Raw genomic sequence first — 18,418 nt, forward strand, 5'->3', positions numbered from 1 at the left:
TTTTGTGCGTGCACATTTCCAGATAAACGTGCATGTGCAGATACAGGTCAGTCATTATCGAATTCAAGTTCCAGCTCCCATTTGTACCCATGCTCCCTGAGAATTTTGCTTGGCCCTCTAGATTAATAATCCAGTAACATTACCACTACATCAACATCACCCACATTTGAAAACAATCTAGACAATTTAAATAAAGCTCTTAGCAGAACAGGCATGAAGATCAAAACAATTTAGATCTACCGGTATTCAATTGAGCAATCCTATTCAGTGTTGTGGGGAATAGTTGCTCAGAAAACCTACGGTGTTCAGTGCTTCATTCAAATACAAAGATTGAACTGACATTTATACAGTGTCTTTCATGACTTCGGGGTGTCTCAAAGCACTTTACAGCCAGTTAAGTATTTTTGAAATGTAATGCTAGGAAACATGGGAGCCAATTTGCATACATCAAACCCAGAAACGGTAATGAGATGTTAAACAAATAATCTGTTTTATTGGCATTCCCTCAGAAATAAATGTTGGCTCAATTACTGAACAAACTCTGAAAAGTGCCACAGGAACAATTCACCTGTATTGGCGGTCAGCCACTCAGTTTAAAAGGAAACAAGGAACTTGTATTTTATAAGGCACCTTTCCTGCTCCTCTGATGCTGCTTGGCCTGCTGTGTTCATCCAGCTCTACACCTTGTTATCTCATGACATTGGGATGCCCTGTAATTTTTCACCGATAGCAAACTACGGCTGAAGTGTAATTACTGTTGTAAAGTAGGAAAATTTGCTCAAAGCAACATCCCATTAATAGCAACAAGACATTTCATCTTATTTAGTGAAGTTGTCATTGGTTCAGATCATTGGGACAAATGCAACAATACCTTACCTCACAATCATTTAAAATCCCATCCAAAAATAGGACAGCACTTTTACAGCATTGCATAAGAGTGTTGGTCTAGATTGTGCGTTCAAATTGCAGGAGTGGAACTTGAATCCACATTTTTTTCTGACTCAGAGGCGAGAGTGGTCAGACAGCGTTAATTGAGAGAGTGCTACGAATGAATTGAGAAAAAAATACGGTTAAGGGAGCAAGGTACATTTTAAAATGAACATTGGCCCTTTAATGGACAAATTTTCTGTCATGCCAAGTTGCTGTGGACCCCGTGAAGTTCTGAATAATCAGTTGACCTAACTATATTCTTTCAGAGCTGCCTAGCTACAGGAACCTTCACTCTGGATTGGAAGATTGCACATCACTCCACTTTGTAAGATGGGTGAAAAATGTAAAATCGGGGAATTACAGACTAGTTAGCCTAATATGTGTGGTCGGGAAATTGTTGGAGTCTTTACTCAAATGGGGTAACTGAACACCTTGAAAATTTTCCGCCTATCAGGGTGATGCAAAATTGGATTCATGTAAGGTAGGTCATGCCTGACAAACATTAACTGAATTTTTTGAAGAAGTGAACTAGTGGACAGGGGAACGTCTATGGACCTTTTTTACAGTGATTTTTGGAGGCATTCCAGATAAAGTTCCACATAATAGATTGCTAAGTCAAGTTGAAGCGCATGGAACTGAGGGCAAATTACTGACATGGCTGGGAAATTTATTGTCTGGTAGGCAACAGAAAGTAGGGATAATGGGCAGGTACTCAAATTGGCAGGATGTGACCTGTGGTGCCTCACAGGGATCTGCGTTGGGGCCTTAATTATTCATATTGTTTATTAACAACTTGGATAATGGCATAGAACGTCATATATCCAAATTTGCTGATGACACAAAGTTACTCATTGTTATAGACAGTGTAGATGAAAGCATGAAATTACAAAGGGATGTCAATAAACTAAGTAAACGGGCAAAACTTCTGTAGATGCAGTTCAATTCAAACAAATGTGAGGTTATCCATTTTCAATGGGGAAACAATAAATCAAGGTACTTTCTGGATGGTATGTCATTAAATGCAATGGATAGTGAAAGAGACTTAGCAGTTCAAATACATTGATCTTTAAAATATGACAAATAGTTGCTGAAAATAATCAAGAAAGCTCATGGAATGCTGGCCATTATATCTGGAGGACAGAAGTTCAAGCATACAGAAATTTTTCTGCAGTTATACAAAAACCTGGGTAAACCCCGCTTAGAGTACAGTGAGTAAGTCATACCTTAGGAAGGTCTGATAATTGAACAGACCCCTGTTTAACTTTGACAGAAAGACCTTAGACAATGGTCTTTTCCCTCTGTACTTTGGCAGAAGCTGTCCCAAGCATTAGCGTGTCCCTCAATATGTGGTCCTGGACCTTGGAATGTGCTAGTCTGCAACATTTGGCAAAGTCAACTCTTTGCCTTGGAAGACCAACAAGTTTCGGGCAGACCAAGGAGCAAATTTCACCGAAATGATGGGCCTCCTCCTTCAGTGTCTGAGTTTAAATTGTCCTAGCAGCAGCTTTGTAATGGTAGTCACTGATGTGCCCGAGATACAGCTTTTAAAATGCAGATTCCTGTCAGTGGATTAGAGAATTGTCATGACGATGCAGGAAGGCTATGTGCAGTCATAGCCAATTCAGCATGTCCTGAGCTGCTGGTATAAAATGTCTAATGGAGGTCCTTAGGAGCAAGTAACAAGCTGCTCTAACCGGATACTCATTCAGATTTGCATGTCAAGAGTTCATGCTGTGTGATAGGATAGGAAGATGCATATTAATGTGGTGAGACATGCAGTTAATGAAGCTGACAATGAGCAATAATCCCCTCTAATAAACATCTTGCTGCTGCCTAGTAGCAATCTCACCTTTACTTCTAGAAATCTGTAATAAAATGCAACTCATTGCTCTCAATGTCAAGGTAGGGCTCACTCAACTTCTCGCACATTTCTCCCAGAATTCTCTCCATAGCCCACATCATTCAGGCCCCATAAGATACCATCTAAAGTGTCTGTCTTTTATGATTGCTATTTTATGTGCTTTAACAAGTCACAAAAGTGATAGTGTGCTGTTAATTGATTATGATCCATCATTATATTTGCTTTCACAATCATATTATTAATGGATTTAGCTAAGACAGACTCAGGATACCAGGATTGACATGGCTGATTACCACCAATCTACGCATAAACCAAGGATTCTTGTAGTGCAGTATCCTTATGTCTGAGCCAGGAGGCTTGGATTTAAGTCCTAGTTGCTCCAGAAGTGCATAATAACATCTGAGCACTTTGATTAAAACTCCTCGAAGTGAAACTAAACTTTGCAAAGGATCTATATTTGCAGCTACACTGAAGGAGGGAGGGCGCCACCTGGTGGATTTCCAGTTTATGGTGTGGAAGGCAACAATTCATGTAGACAGAAAATTGGCTAGGTAACAGGAAACAGAGGAAGCAAAAAAATAATCTTTTTGTGTTTGGCAAGACGTAAGGAGCAATCCCACAGGGATCTGTGTCATGGCCTCAACATTCTACATTTTATCTAAATGACGTTTTTATTCACTTGTGGGATGTGGGCTTCATGGCTGGGTCGGCATTTCTTGCCAATCCCTAGTTGCCCTTGAGAAAGTGGTGGTGAGCTGCCTTCTTGAACCGCTGCAGTCCGCCTGCTGTAGGTTGCCACAATGCCCTTAGGGAGGGAATTCCAAGATTTTGACCCAGCGACAGTGAAGGAACAGTGATATATTTCCAAGTCTGGATGGTGAGTGGGTTGGAGGAGAACTTGTAGTTGATGATGTTCCCATGTATCTGCTGCCCTCATCCATCTAGATGGAAGTGGTCCTGCATTTGGAAAATACTGTGTAAGGGCCTTTAGTGAATCTTTGATAAAGGGAGCAAAGTTTAGGTTAAATTTGCTGAAGACACCAAACTAGGCAGGATAAGATGAGCTCTGAGAAGGGTCACCGGGCCCAAAATGTTAACTCTGTTTTCTCCTCCACAGATGCTGCCAGACTTGCTGAGCTTTTCCAGAAACTTTGTTTTTGTCCCTGATTTACAGCATCCACAGTTCTTTTGTTTCTTTCTTAGGTACGATAAGTAAGTTGTAAAGAGGATATAAAGAGTCTGCACAGGAATGTCGAAATGTTAACAGCTGAATTTTCCCAGCCCCTGAACACATGGACAATGGCAGTTTGGGAAAACGTATCAAAGTCAGCAAATTAGATTTTTGTTATCGAGAAGAAAGGTCTAATTTGTCACTAAGGTATGAACAATGAAGTGGGAATCTCACTAGCGAGTGGCAAGGGGCCAGTTTGCACATTTTACCATCTCATTATTAGCTATTCTCTCCTAATTTCTGGCAGTTTGGTATTTTCCCATGTGGTGGAGAAAAACTAGTGACGACTCCCCGCATGAAAGAGCAGGTGCCTGGCGGCTACAGCTCACTACTTGCTATAACTTACATACAATGAAATTAGGTCATTCATGTTAAAGTCTATATAGTGGCATTCCAAGGCTGTCCTTCTGAGAATCCTCCGTGTCCGTCTGTATAGAGGACTATGTCAAACTGTTATCTGTGTGTGCTGCAAATACCGACTGCTCACATTGCTAAGGATCTGGTCGGTTTCTGAGCTTCCTTACACATGTTCACCAGTCACATCAGGGGTTATTGCCATGGAAATGAATGTGTAGGGAAATGGAGGACATATAAATGTTCCAGGAGCCCGGGAGCAACAGCAATAACTCCTGGATAGCCTCCATACAATGAAACTAATGGCAATCTCAGAATTGGGATGAGGCCAAAACTCTATCATCATCCAACCTGTTTCCTTCGGATGAACTTGGTGCATAGCTACCACAGAATGAGAATCTCCTGAGACACAATCAGAGCTATGCTAGCACTTGGAACTGGGTTTGTGACCTGAAGAATAGATGACCATCTTTTTCCGGAACCCCTGAAGGTGACAGTCGCTTCAAGTATTTTGTGCAACTGGCAGCTTCCAAGGATCCATTGGAGATCTGTGTGGTATCTCTTAGTCCTCAAACCCCCAAATGTAGCAAGGCTCTTACAGCTCCAGCTCGTGAGAGATCAAACCCTTTTGTCTCATTTCCCTTTGACGGGGTCACAGCTACAAGCCATGTGCTAGGCTTTGCCAACATAACTGGCTTCCCTCAGGGCATTACAGGATGTACTCAAATTATGCTGGGAGTGTCAATATCATCACATAGCAGACCTCAACAACAGAAAAGTGTCACATTTCAGAGGATTTTGTGTCAGGTTCCCTGAATGCTGCCGTGATGCCTATAACGTTGAGAATGTTCATATCCCTGCTGCATTTCAAGTGCTGGATGTCTTGCAGAAATGATTATTGGTAAGAAGGGCTACCCTCTGCTACCATGGCTGGTAGTTCCATTTTGCAACCCACCTAACGAAGGCTGAACGTAGATACAACTGTTGAATATTGGAGTCCCTTAAAAACTTAATTTTCCTAGTGTTTACAATGTAGCATGAGATCTCATTTAAGAGCTGTTGCAGCAGAATTTAACTTTCCAAAGTTCTAGCATGTGAAAACGAAGGGACAAATTACAAAAAAAAAGTCACAAAGCCCAACACCAGCATCAACAATTCATCGAGTGCAAATCATATTATCAGTGTTAACAAAGTGTGGAGCTGGAGGAGCACAGCAGGCCAGGCAGCATCAGAGGAGCAGGAAAGCTGACATTTTGGGTCGGGACCCTTCATCAGAAAATTCTGCATTGGAGGATCTGTGCAGGGGCTAAGAATAGTCAGGACTCAGAGCAAAGAAGAGATCTTCCCAGAGAGCGGTTCTCATCGAGAAGACCCGGTAGGCAGCAGTCTTCATCCAGCTAGATAGAAGAGAGAGCAGAAAAAGGGGAGGAAAACAGAGGGACGAGTTCCCTAACATCCCAGCTACAGAGCAGGATGCTATCCCCACAACTTTCACGAGACTGCAACATTCCATGCTGACAGTCTGTTTGTCCTTTGGTATCAGTCTATAGTACAAGACACTGCCAAATTTCAAAATAGCAAATTAGATTCAGAAAATCAGATTCAGCAAATCAAGGAACATTGATGTGGGACTTACAAATATTTCATCAGATTTCAACGTATAAACATTCATAATTCTGCAACCGGTGACTCAAAGAAGGCAGTCAGGGAACCGATCCAATTGTTATGGTTGGATACTTTCTTCATCTAACTCATTAATGTGTTAAATCTAAGCTACTGTTTCTTTACAAATTCAATGAACTGTCGGAAACTTACTTACAAATTGTCGACTGCTTAACTGTGATCATGAACCCCTCAATGCAATGCAATGCTGCCATTCTTCCACCAGGGTCATGAGAAAGCAGATAATTGGCCTCCTGAAGCTGATGTTGATGCTCCAATGTTTGGTTCAGTCTGGTGCACACAGCATTATCACAGCACAACTTAAACAGGCAAAGAGGGGATATAATGGCTGCTGAAGACATGAATGAGAGGGTGAACCTTTCAAAGAGGAAGGTGAGGATATTGGGCAGGTGATGAGGAAGATCACGTCCTGCGTGATTGAGTACAGTAACATCAGCTGCAACAAACCAGATTGGAATTCATTGACAGCAGGCTCCTTTCAATGTGAGTTGGAAGAAATGATCATTCATTGACTGTACAATTATTGTTGCTTGAAAGACAAGCAGGCCTTGCTTGTTCCCAGAAGCAAATACAATTTTTTTTTGCCTGCTTGCTTTGTTTTTGCTGTTGTTCATTAAAAGTTAATTGTTTACTATTTGAAGGCTTTCCAACATATGACGAACAATGACAAGATGCCATTTTATAATGGTCATTAGGGAAAGATTTGCACTCTCTTAGATACGATTCTAACATGGTATGGCACTAAGGACAAGCACCATATGCAGCTTTATTCTTGTAGCTGCAATCAACATTCTCTCTAAGTTACACAGCTGCTCCAATGTTCTGCACACTGCAATCAGTGTCAGCACACTGACTGTAGCATTGACTTCTGATTCCAAAAGTTGGGGCTAAGACCACAGAGCTGTAAAGAAAATAAGATGAAATGCTGTCTACAATTGCAATAACAGTTAGACTCATGAAATCACAAAGCTGTACTGACCCTTCGATCCAACTTATCCATGCTGACTAGATATCCTAAATTAACCTAGTTCCATTTGCCAGCATTTGACCTGTATCGCTCTAAACACTTTCTATTCGTATATCATCCAGATGCTTTTTAAATGTTGTAATTGTACCAGCCTCTGTTACATCCCTTAGCAGCTCATTCCATACACACACCACTCTCTATATGAAAGAATTGCCCCTTAGCTCCCTTTTAAATTTTTCCCCTCTCACCTTAGACCAATGCTCTCTGGTTTGGGATTCCCCTACCTGGGGGAAAGGATCTTGGCTATTGGCCCAATATATGCCTCTCATGATTTTATAAGCTTCTGATGCAGTAGGGAAAATAGTTCCAGCCTATTCAGCCTCTCCCTATAGTTCAAACCTACCAACCATGGCAACATTCTTGTAAATCTTTTCAGAACTCATTCAAATTTCACAACATGCTTCCAATAGCACAGAGACCAGAATTGCACACACTATTCCAAAAGCAGCCTAACCAATGACCCGTACAGCTGTAGCATGACCTTCCAACTCCTACACTCAATGCACTGACCAATGAAGGCAAATATTCCAAAGGCCTTCTTCACTATCCTGTCTAGACTCTACTTTCAAGGACACGTGAGCATGTAAAATAGCAATATATTTACGAATGTGAGATTCTATTTCAATGAGTGTCACCTGTGTCATTTATGTGTCCTGACAAATTATTTGCTTTTTTTCCCTTCCCACTATATGTGCTGTGAAGTAGTATTTGCAGCAGGTAGAAATTGACCTAGTACACATTTGGGCTTTAAATATGGTACTGGTGGTGAGTATTCCAAAAAGTCCAGCAAGGTCCTGCTATCGTTGAGCAAATGATAGATCAAGAGTGGCACCAGAGAGAAGAATGTGTTAATGTAATAGGGTGAGCAGCAAGTGAGATAACTCATGGAGAGAAATCCTGGAGGAAACTCCCTGAAATTAACACTTAGCTGATTTTTGGTAAATTTCAGCTCTGAGTGAGTGGGAAAGATCTGAAAAATGGAGTCTACTGTTGGAAAATGTAAAAATATTTGTTTTGGCAAGAATAAAAATAATGGCGAGATATTGCATAGCTCTGAGACACAGAGGGACCTGGATGGTCTTGCATTGTAAAATGTTCTTGTTTGTGCAAGGGGACTTGAATACTAAAGTAAGGAGATTATGCTTCAGTTATAGAACAGTTTTGAGGCCATTTCTAGAGTAAGAGGTTCGGTTCCTTATTTAGGAAATGACATTGATGCATCAAATGCACTTCAGAGAACTGGATTACTGGACTAATACCTGGAATGGGCCAATTGTCTAGGAATGTTAGACAGTCTAGACTTGGAAGAGTTTAGAAGATTAAGAGGCAGCTTGATTGAAATTTATATCACCCTGAGGGATCTTGACAGATGCATGTGGAAAGAATATTTCCTTTTTTGGGAGAATATGTGACTATTCTTAAAAATAAGTGGAAGGAGAGTCTTTCAGTATTTTTAAGGCAGACATAGATAGCTTCTTGGTATGCACAGGGTGAGTGGATATTGGGGTTAGACAGGAATGTGGAGTAATAATATCAATGACGATTTTATTGAATGGTGGACCCCAAGCTTGTGGATGGAATGGCCACCTCATGCTCCAAATCCATATGTTCATATGTATGCTTTTATTTTACATTGTCTGTAATGACTCAGTTTTCTTGGCCATTGTAAAAGCCTTTAATCTACCAACAGTAAAACTTTTTTTAGCACCTAAGTTAAGGTGCTAAGTCTATAGTACAAGACACTGTCAAATTTCAAAGTAGCAAACGAGATTCAGCAAATCAAGCAATATTGATGTGAGACTTACAAATATTTCATCAGATTTTGTCATATGAACGGATAAATAGGATTTCACTGGAATGGTTCCAGAGATGTGAAAGGACAGTGACATGGATAGCCAGGAAGAACAGAGGTGGTTTTCCTTAGAGTAGAGAAGGTTAAGAGGGCTTGATAGACATGATTAAAGTCATGATTGGGGTTATAGTAGGAACAGAGGAACTGTTCCCATGGTTTGTGGATCGAGGTATTGATAGTTTGAGTAAATGGAAACAAAGTTGGCAAATGGAGTATAATGTGGGAAAATGCAAAGTTGTTCATTTTGGGCAGAAGAACTGAAATGCAGTATTTACTGAAGTGGAGAAAAACTGCAGAAAGCCACTTTACAAAGGGACTTGGGGGAACTTGTGCACAAAGCTCAGAAAGCTAGCACACAGGGACAGTGGAAGTCAGGAAACTCATGGAATGCCCGTAGTGTTCAGGGAGGTGTAGATTAGGTGGGTTACAGAGGGATGGGCCTGGGTGGGATGCTCTGAGGTTCAGTGTGGACTTGTTGGGCCGAAGGGCCTGTTTTCATACTGTAGGGATTCTGTGATAATTCTGCAGTGGGCAACTCAAAGAAGGCAGCGGCATAATTTTGCTGACACACAAAGACTGTTAACCTGGAGAAAAATATATTGTCCCATCAGACCTCACCTTTAGTAGAACGCTGCAGCTTGCATTGGTTCACACCTGCACAGCCTTGAGTGTATTCTTCATTGATCAGGCAACTTCTAATCCACTTTACCCTGTTGTTACTGCCTCTTCTGTGTCAGTAGGAGAATTATTGCCTGATCAAAAGATTATAGTGCAAACCTTGATGTAGAAATTTAAGAGTTGGATCAAAAATTGGCTTAGAGTCAGGAAGTGGCAATGGTTGATAAATGGCTTTGCAAATTATGAAAAGGGTTTCCAATAGTGTTTCACATGGCCCAGTGATGTTTCTTTGTTGTTTGTGTTTTACATATCAATGATTTTAGCTTTAAATGTGGAAAGCATGTTTGAGAAACTTGTAGAAGATACAAACATTGACTGGGTAGCTGACAGTGGAGAAAATGGCTGTTGAATACAGTATGATGCCAATAGGTGATTGGGTGGAAAAAATGACAAATGGAATACAATCCAGAGAACAAGAGATTATGCATTTTGGGAGGGCAGAAGGAATACACAGTAAACAGAAGGATATTGAGAGGGGTAGTAGAAATGTACAATCACAAGTCCTTGAAGTTGGTAGATAAGGTAAATAAGGTGGTGATGAAGGCATATGTGATGCTGGGATGTAATACTGGAGCTGTATAAGTCACAAGTTAGGCAGGAGCTGGTGTTTTGTGCATAGTCCTGGCCACATTAACTGAAGGATATAATTGCTTGCGAGAGAGTGCTGAGGAGATTTATAAGAATGTTGCCAGTGCTTGAAAATTGCAGTTTTGAGAAAAAATTGGATAAGCTAGGATTGTTTTCTTAGAGTAGAAGAAGCTAAGGGCTGACTTAATTGGGGTGAAAAAAAATGAGGGCTTGGCCAGTTTCCTCCAGAAAGTTTCTCCTGGAAAACTGGTCAATGACCAGAAGGCATAGATATAGGGTAATTGATTGAAGAATTAGAGGGGACATGACAAAAACTTGTTTCGTCGAGTGGGTGGTGGGTGTTTGGAACTTACAACCAGTTTGCTGACCAAGGCACAAGCCCACAACTAATTTAAAAGGAACTTGGATCTGCACCTGAAGCACTGCTCCTGCAAGGCTATAAACCAGTCACTGGAAACTGGGATTGAAATATATGGCTAGTTAATTCAGCTGGCGCAGACATGATGGACTGAAAGGTCTCCTGCTATGTTGTAATTTTCCTATTTTTCTAGGTTTTAGAAAGACTGATATGACACTCAGTGTAGTGCTGAGAGATTGCTGCACTGCAAATTCTATATTTTGGATAAGACCCAGAAATACCTGCTCAGATAGATCAAGAAGATCCTACTACATAATTTGAAGAATAGAAAGCATGTCTAGTGCTTTTTCACTTTTTGGTAGTCTACGCCCTAAACTAGCAAAAATAGATAATCTTTCATTTATTTAATTGCTAAATGTGGGACCTTAGGTGTCCATTGATTCCAATTTTGCACTCAATAACATCTCCGATTCTGAAGCACAATACCTCATTAGCTGTGAAGAGTTACTGAATGTGAAATAAAATGCTGCATAAAATACTTTTTTCTGGGTAATCTGTGATTCCTCTGTGATTCCTCATTCATCATTGCCTTTTTAAGGCTTGGTTTCTGCACAGCAGCTCTGACCATTCCTGCCTCAGTGCTGCCAGACCTGGGGCCCAACTCCTGAGAGCATTGAGCTGCCAATATTGCTGCTCCCCTCCCCCTTCTCCCACATATATACAACCACCTTATGCAGCGACCCCATCCCTTCTCTACTGGTTGGTACACCAGTATTTTCAAACTCCAGTGTTCCCAACCAGTGCTTTTGGAACCCAGCAGTCATCCCCAATGTTGTAGTAATCTGTCATGGTATCCTCAATGGTATCAAACTCTGTGTAATTTCCATCAATGTCTGGTCCTACCAGGACCAATCGATTGCCCCTTTGAAGCTGCAGACAAACCGCAGAATATACCATTTAAAAGTTGTTGACAAAAAGGAATCTTCTCCAGTGCTGTTTTAGCCTAGGGTCCTTAACCTAACAGCACTTAAAATTCAGGTCTACTCTTTCAGTACTGCCAAATATCAGTACCCAATTATATGCAAGACCCAGGTGCCCTTCTGATTCTGAAAAACATCAGAAACCCCATTGAAGTAACTTCAGAGTTAAAGTTACCAACTTCCAGGATCCTCTAGTGAATTCCCAGAACCATACCTCATCCCCCGGACTAAAAATTGATGGGTACTTTCCTCCAATCTGGGATATTGTGCCTAATTTTGCTTTCACAAAAGAAAATGGTGCAAATAGGATATAAGATCATAAGTCATAAGAAATAGGAACAGGAGAAGGCCATTCAGCCCCTCAAGACTGCTGCACCACTCAGTAGGATCATGGATGATTTAATATTTCTCACATCATTTTCCTGTCTTTGCCCCATAACCCTTGATTCCCCTAATGATCAAGAATATATTATCTATGTCAGCCTTAAATAAACACAAGAACTCTGCCCCCAGAGCTCTCTGCAGCAAGGAGTTCCAAAGACTCTCAACCTTCTCACAGAAGAAATTCCTCCTCATCTCAGCCTTAGTTTGGCAGCCCTTCATTCTGAGATTGTGCTGCCTGGTCCTGCTCTCTCTCGTGAGGAACATAGAACATAGAACAAAGAACAATACAGTGCAGAAATGTGTGCCATGAGGAACATGTAAAGTGACTTCAGGTTTGGGATGGGTTACTGGGTAGGCAGGAACATTAAATGAAACATAATGTATAAAAAATGTGAGGCTGCCCGGTTTGGCAGGAGGGACAGAAGTATAGGATGATAAGTGGTTAGAAAGTGTAGATATACAAGGATGTCTGAATGTCCTTAAATAAGCTACTGAAGGCTAACATGTAGGTGCAGCAAGAAATTAAGAGTTATTAGAAGAGGATTTGAGTACAGAAGAAAAGTCTTGCTTCCATTTTATAGAACCTTGGTTATACTACATCTAAAGTACTGTGTGTAGCTTGCGTCCCTTTATCTTACGAAGGATATTATTTCCGTAGAATAAGTGCAGCGAATGTTCAGCAGACTTGTTACTGTGATGGTGGGACTGTGCTAAGAAGAGATTGAGCAAATTGAGTCAGTTTTCATTTCAAAGGCCGAGAAGATTCATTGAAACCTACAAAACACTTCAACTGTAGATTCAGGGAAGATGCTTCCCCTGATTGGGGAGTTTAGAAGCAGAGGTCAGAATTCCAAAGCAAGGGGAGAGAGCCATTTAGGACTGAGATGAGGACAAATTAGTTTGCTCAGCTGCTTGTGAATCTTTGGGATTATCTAACCCAGATTTCTGAGAGTTATTGTCAGTCATTGAGTATGTTCCGTGATTGACAAATGTCTAAATACCTATGATATGGGGACAAGTGTGGAGCAAAAGGCACATTGAAGTAAATGATCAGCCACAATTATGTTGAATGATGGAGCAGTTGAAATTTTGCTATTACATTCCTACCAGTTATGTGTAATATATTGGGAGACATACCTATGTTAAAATATGAAATAGATTTGCTATAATATGTATAACAATATTGTGATTATTATATTGTAGTTACATTCATTGTATATGTTACTAGACACAATATCTTTCTCTTTATTGCTTATTTTGGTATCAAAGCAATTTTATCATTTGCATTAACATTGAAGTCAATTTCAATAGTTCCCTAATCCTGCCTGGCATTTCAGAGATAATGTTAATCCTCACCTGTCAGGCAGAAATAAATGGCTGGGCAGCCAAAAAAACACCAACCTTTCTGCCTTCCTGTGGACCCCAATGGGACAACACTGTTAAAAGACAGAGATAACAAGGTGCAGAGCTGGATGAACGCAGCAGACCAAGCAGCATCAAAGAAGCAGGAAGGCTGACATTTCGGGCCTAGAACCTTCTTCAGAAAAATGACCTCGACACCTTTTTATCTCAGATTCTCCAGAATCTGCAGTTCCTACCATCTTCACTGTCAAAAGACAGTTGGGCCTGTTTCAAACGGGCAGATTGTGCTCTGATGACATAATTGGGTTCAGTCCTCCCGGTTATCCAGCCTGCCCCTATAGATCAGACAGGGGCACAAGAGTCAGAAGGCAAGCTTTCTCTTTCCTTTGCACTTTTATAGACCAGGAGAAGCTCCAGTGTTTGTCCAGTCCTCACAATGAGCCCTGTCTTCTGTTCATGCCTGGCTATTCACCCTTGTACCAAGAAACTTAATGATTCCTGACAAGTTTGGGCAAGTGTCAAGAAGAAGTTCAGAAGTTTAAAATGAAAAGAGAGAAATTTCACCCATCTTAGCCCACATCATGCATCGATTCAGTTCTGATGAGATCGACTCCTTTGTATGAAGTACTTTTGACACATCCCATAGAAGCTGGGCAGAGTGTAGCTGCTACGATATATATTTTTACAGCTGTGAAGCAAGCTGCTTAATTACCTCAAAGCCTGAAAATATTCACATTCTGCTGTGATTTGAGTAGATTAATTGCAAAGATTGGGCAAGTACATCTCAACACACTGCTTTACAAATGAGCAGTATTAGGGCAGTATTAAGTACTTGGAAAGGTATCAATGCCATAAATCAGGGAACATTGTGAAAGATCCATTCAGTTTGTTTTGCAGTATTCGTGCGTTGTATTTGTACTGAAGAATTATAAGCATTCTCCTAATCTCTTTAGTGGTCTACTTTTATGCCCTCTGTTCTTCATTTAACCATAACTGTTTTGTTTCTCCCTTTCAATTCTATGAAACCCTTCCATAATTTTAAAAACCAATATTAGGTCTCCCAACTCTCTTCCAGTGAAAAGTGCTTTAACCTGCTCATTTTTTCTGATAGTTGCATTCTCTCCATTCTGGCAATAACCTTACAAACAATTTCTGCATTTTCTCCTATCCTTCAATAATATTTCTATCAGCTGGAGACTGGAATTGCACAACCTATCAAGCTGTGTTTTTGCCAAGAGTCTACAAAATATAAAATTTTGTGCTCACATTTGGTTATGCGATTCTCTCGAAACGAATCTTCACTTTCTTCACTCATCTTGCACCATTATCTTTAATGTTTTATATGTCTGCAGTTCTAAATTTCTACCCCTGTTGCACTCCAATCAGGAGGGCGTGCAGGACTGTGAAGACAGTACGAGAGTATGATGGCGCATTGTGCTGCTGTCATAGGAATAAATCCAGAACCAAATCTAGTGCTAATGGTCTGGGCACATTGGTTCAAATCCCACCTTGGTATACTTGCTTGCTTTCAATAAAAATTTGGAATTAAAAGTTAGCTTAATGATGACCATATAACCACAGTGAATTATCATTTTAAAAAAAACTCACCAGATTCACTAGTGTCCATTAGATAAGGAAATCCGCCATCCTTATCTGGCCTACACTAGGCGACTCCAGACCCAGAGCAATTTGGTTTCCTTCACTTTCTTCTGCTCTTTAGGTAATTAGGGGTGGGCAATAAATGTTGGTCTAGCTAATGGTGCCACATCCCATAAAGCAACATTTTAAAAATAAGTAACAGCACTGGCAAACCAGCTAGTGCTGTGGGAACTGCAGATGGGGTTTAAATTCCATTATAAAATCTGACATATGAAGCTAGTCTCAGTAATGGCACCTTGACAGTTATCATCAATCATTCTATGATCTATCTGGTTCACTAAAGTCCTTCAGGGTAACAAATCTGCTATCTTTTTCCAGTCTGGCCTACACATTAACTCAAGATTTGCAGGAATGTGGTTGTTTGTCCTCAAATATCCCAGCAAGTGACTCAAAGGAGCTCACCAGGCAATTAAGAATGGATATCAAATGATGGTTTTGCCAGATGTGCCCACATCGTATAAAGCAAGAAAAAAAATTCATCCACTAAATGAGTAATTTCCTTCTTCTCCACAAGGTGAACACTCTCACCCCTTCCCCTGCTGGAGATGTTTGCCAGATTCTTACTTTTAGCCAGAGGCTGCAGAGAAATAGAGAGAGAGAGAGAGAGGTACAAGCTGCTGACTTCACTACATGGAGAGACATTAGCCAGAAGCTGCAGAAAGATAGATAGAGAGAGAGAGAGAGAGAGAGAGAGATAGGTGGGGGGAGGGAGGGGTGGTGCTACCAGCCCCTGACATCACTAACAGGAGGTACTGAATGCAAAGGTGCTGACTCGAAGAAAAGAAGCAGTTCGTGAACTAAAAATGACCAGGGCCCAGATGCTAGTCTGAGCTGATTTAAACCAGTTTGAATTAACTAAGTTCTGCAAAAAGTAAGAAAGGTAATGCAAAAGCCTTGTTTGCATGAGAAATAATGTGATAATGTCACCTAAGTCTCTGGGTCAGGGCCAACAAGGTAAAGGCACACGATAAGTGAATTGGCCTGAGGCAACATGAAGAAGACAGCACGACTTGAGAGAGATAAAAGAAAGGATAAAAAGAAGACCCTCAGGGCACGCACCAACAAAAACTCCAGAGACCAACCATTGCAGAAGCAAACCCTACGTCAAGGTCATAGTGACGACATTGAGTGCAGCGCCTGGCCAGCACTGGCCTCTCATCAGCAGCAGCTGCTATCCTGACCGGTTATTGGACATTATATTCTGTGACCACTTGGGGAGTGCCAGAAGACTCTAGTGGGTGTATAAGTAGGTCCTAGTTCAGTTTGTGGGAAACTATATAAGGGCTAGTCTTGTGATTAAAAATAGTTAAACAACATGTGACATTAATACTTCAATAAAGTATTTTGGGAGATTATGAGAATTGGCTCTTCTCTCTGTATAAGCCGATAACGGGAGCCATTGTTCTCTGGGCTCCTGACAACATATCATGGTGCCGTGACTCAGAGTCGAGGGTAGATCTCTCCGTTGAGTCAGCGGGGGACTCGGTTTGGACAGAGTGGAGATTTTGGGTTTGAGAAAAGACCTCTCTGCTGTCAACAGGAGGCGTGAGTTGAACTTAATTGGTAGATACAGAGAGAACGAGAGCTTGGGATTTATTCATAGCTACCAGCATACAATGACGAATCAGGAGGGAATGGACTGCCATGATTGGATGGGGGTCCTCCAGAAATACACAATAGGAAAGTGGCCACAGTACAGGGAATATGCAATTCACGGTATGGACAAGGGAAAGTCAGCAGGGTGCCCAAACAAAGATGTCAGACAAGAAGTTTAAAACAGTACAGAAGTTGGTACCGATCGACAGTTTAATGGAGGAATGGATGGAATGCTGACAGCTAGCCAAGTTAGAGAAGGTCGAGAGGGACAGACTAGAGGAAGAGAATAAGAGACTTTGTGAGGAGCCAGCCCACCTGAGTGAAAAGGTAATCGATCTGCTAGGGACAGAGGATTGTGGACTTGGTACATATGAATCAGTACCAGATGCAGTGTGAGAAGCTGGTTAGCGAAAGGAGCAGTTGAGAGGGAGAAGTCCAAACAGCAAAAGATGTGGTGGAAGTATGCAAGCAAAAATGTAATGATTTTAAAAGCTGCAATGAACGTGATTCAGAGGGCAGCTCAGCAGGAGTAGTGCTGCAGATCAGAAAAATGTCAGAGACAGATGGAGAAGTGGCTAGGTCAGCTTGCCACGCAGAGAGGCATAATGTGCACCTTCGCATCTGAAAGAAGTGAGGAACGCAGTGAAGGGGACATAGATTGGAATGATTTAGCAGACAGAGTAGCTAGGTACGGTCATGTTGACAGGGAGCCTCCACCAGAGGATCCACTGCCAGCTTATAACCCAGGGTCCGAGATCCCATCGGCTATGATGTAGCTCTGTCTGATGTGACGGGAGATACTCCCATCTTCAGGGATGTAGCTCAAACTGCAATGATGGCCGCAGGCCTCTCTGTTATTGGTATGTGATGCACAGTGGGACAAAATGGGGAAACACCTAGTGAATGGTCAGAGGCCGCCCTGTCACATTTCTTTGGGACACTGGGAGATCCTGAACCACTGTCAATACTCACCATGTTAATAACACAAATTAGAAAATTCAAAGTAAAATCATTTTAAGAGGATTCACAGGACATTCATAAGTGGGTCATGTGAGCATACCATTGGAGGTTAGTGTGGGAGATGCAGTATTAGAGCATTCAGTAATCCTTAACAAACTACTGAGGGAACAAGGACATACCTCAGGGAGTGACTGTATGGCCAAAGTGAGACTCTGTTTTGATCCCATTAATTACATGATTTGGCAAATGCCTGTATGAGGAGTGAAAACTGTACACTTATCCCAGTGGGGAAATATCAGGACAAGATATGCATGGTTGGGTAAATGCAGGTAAAGCCAGGGAAGATGAGTGACAATCATGAAGTGCAGCAGCTAATTTTATGGCACTCAGTGCTATTTGCCCGACATAAACATGACTGTGGGAAGATGGCTGGGAGTCTGTGTATACAGAGTTCAGACCCCTAACCACAGAAGCAGTGTGGTTTTCCAAAGCAGGTAGAAGAAGGGGTAGGGAAGGTAATACAGAGCTTGTTGCAGTAAGGGTTACTGAGACTGGTAGCTTCCACTAACAATTTACTTATTTGGCTGGTGAGGAAGCCAGATGGTAGCTGGTGACTAATGATAAAACTATAGATCACCGAACAAGGCCACCCTCCTAACAGTCCCCAACTTGGCAACCAGCCCAGAAAACAGTGGTCAAACAAAATGAGAGTGTGCAATGAATCACGGTTTTGGACATAAGTAACAGGTTTTGGTCAACTCCCCCTGGAGAAAGAGTGCCAATGTAAATCTGCATTTACTTTCCGAGGGCAGCAAAATATGTGGACGGCCCTGCCACAGGGATTTTCACCCAACGTCAGAGTGAGGGGTTAAAGTGGTTCTCAAAACCTGAGTGTCTGATGCAGTATGTAGATGA

The sequence above is a fragment of the Stegostoma tigrinum genome, chromosome 13 (assembly GCF_030684315.1).
Source record: "Stegostoma tigrinum isolate sSteTig4 chromosome 13, sSteTig4.hap1, whole genome shotgun sequence".
NCBI lineage: Eukaryota > Metazoa > Chordata > Chondrichthyes > Orectolobiformes > Stegostomatidae > Stegostoma > Stegostoma tigrinum.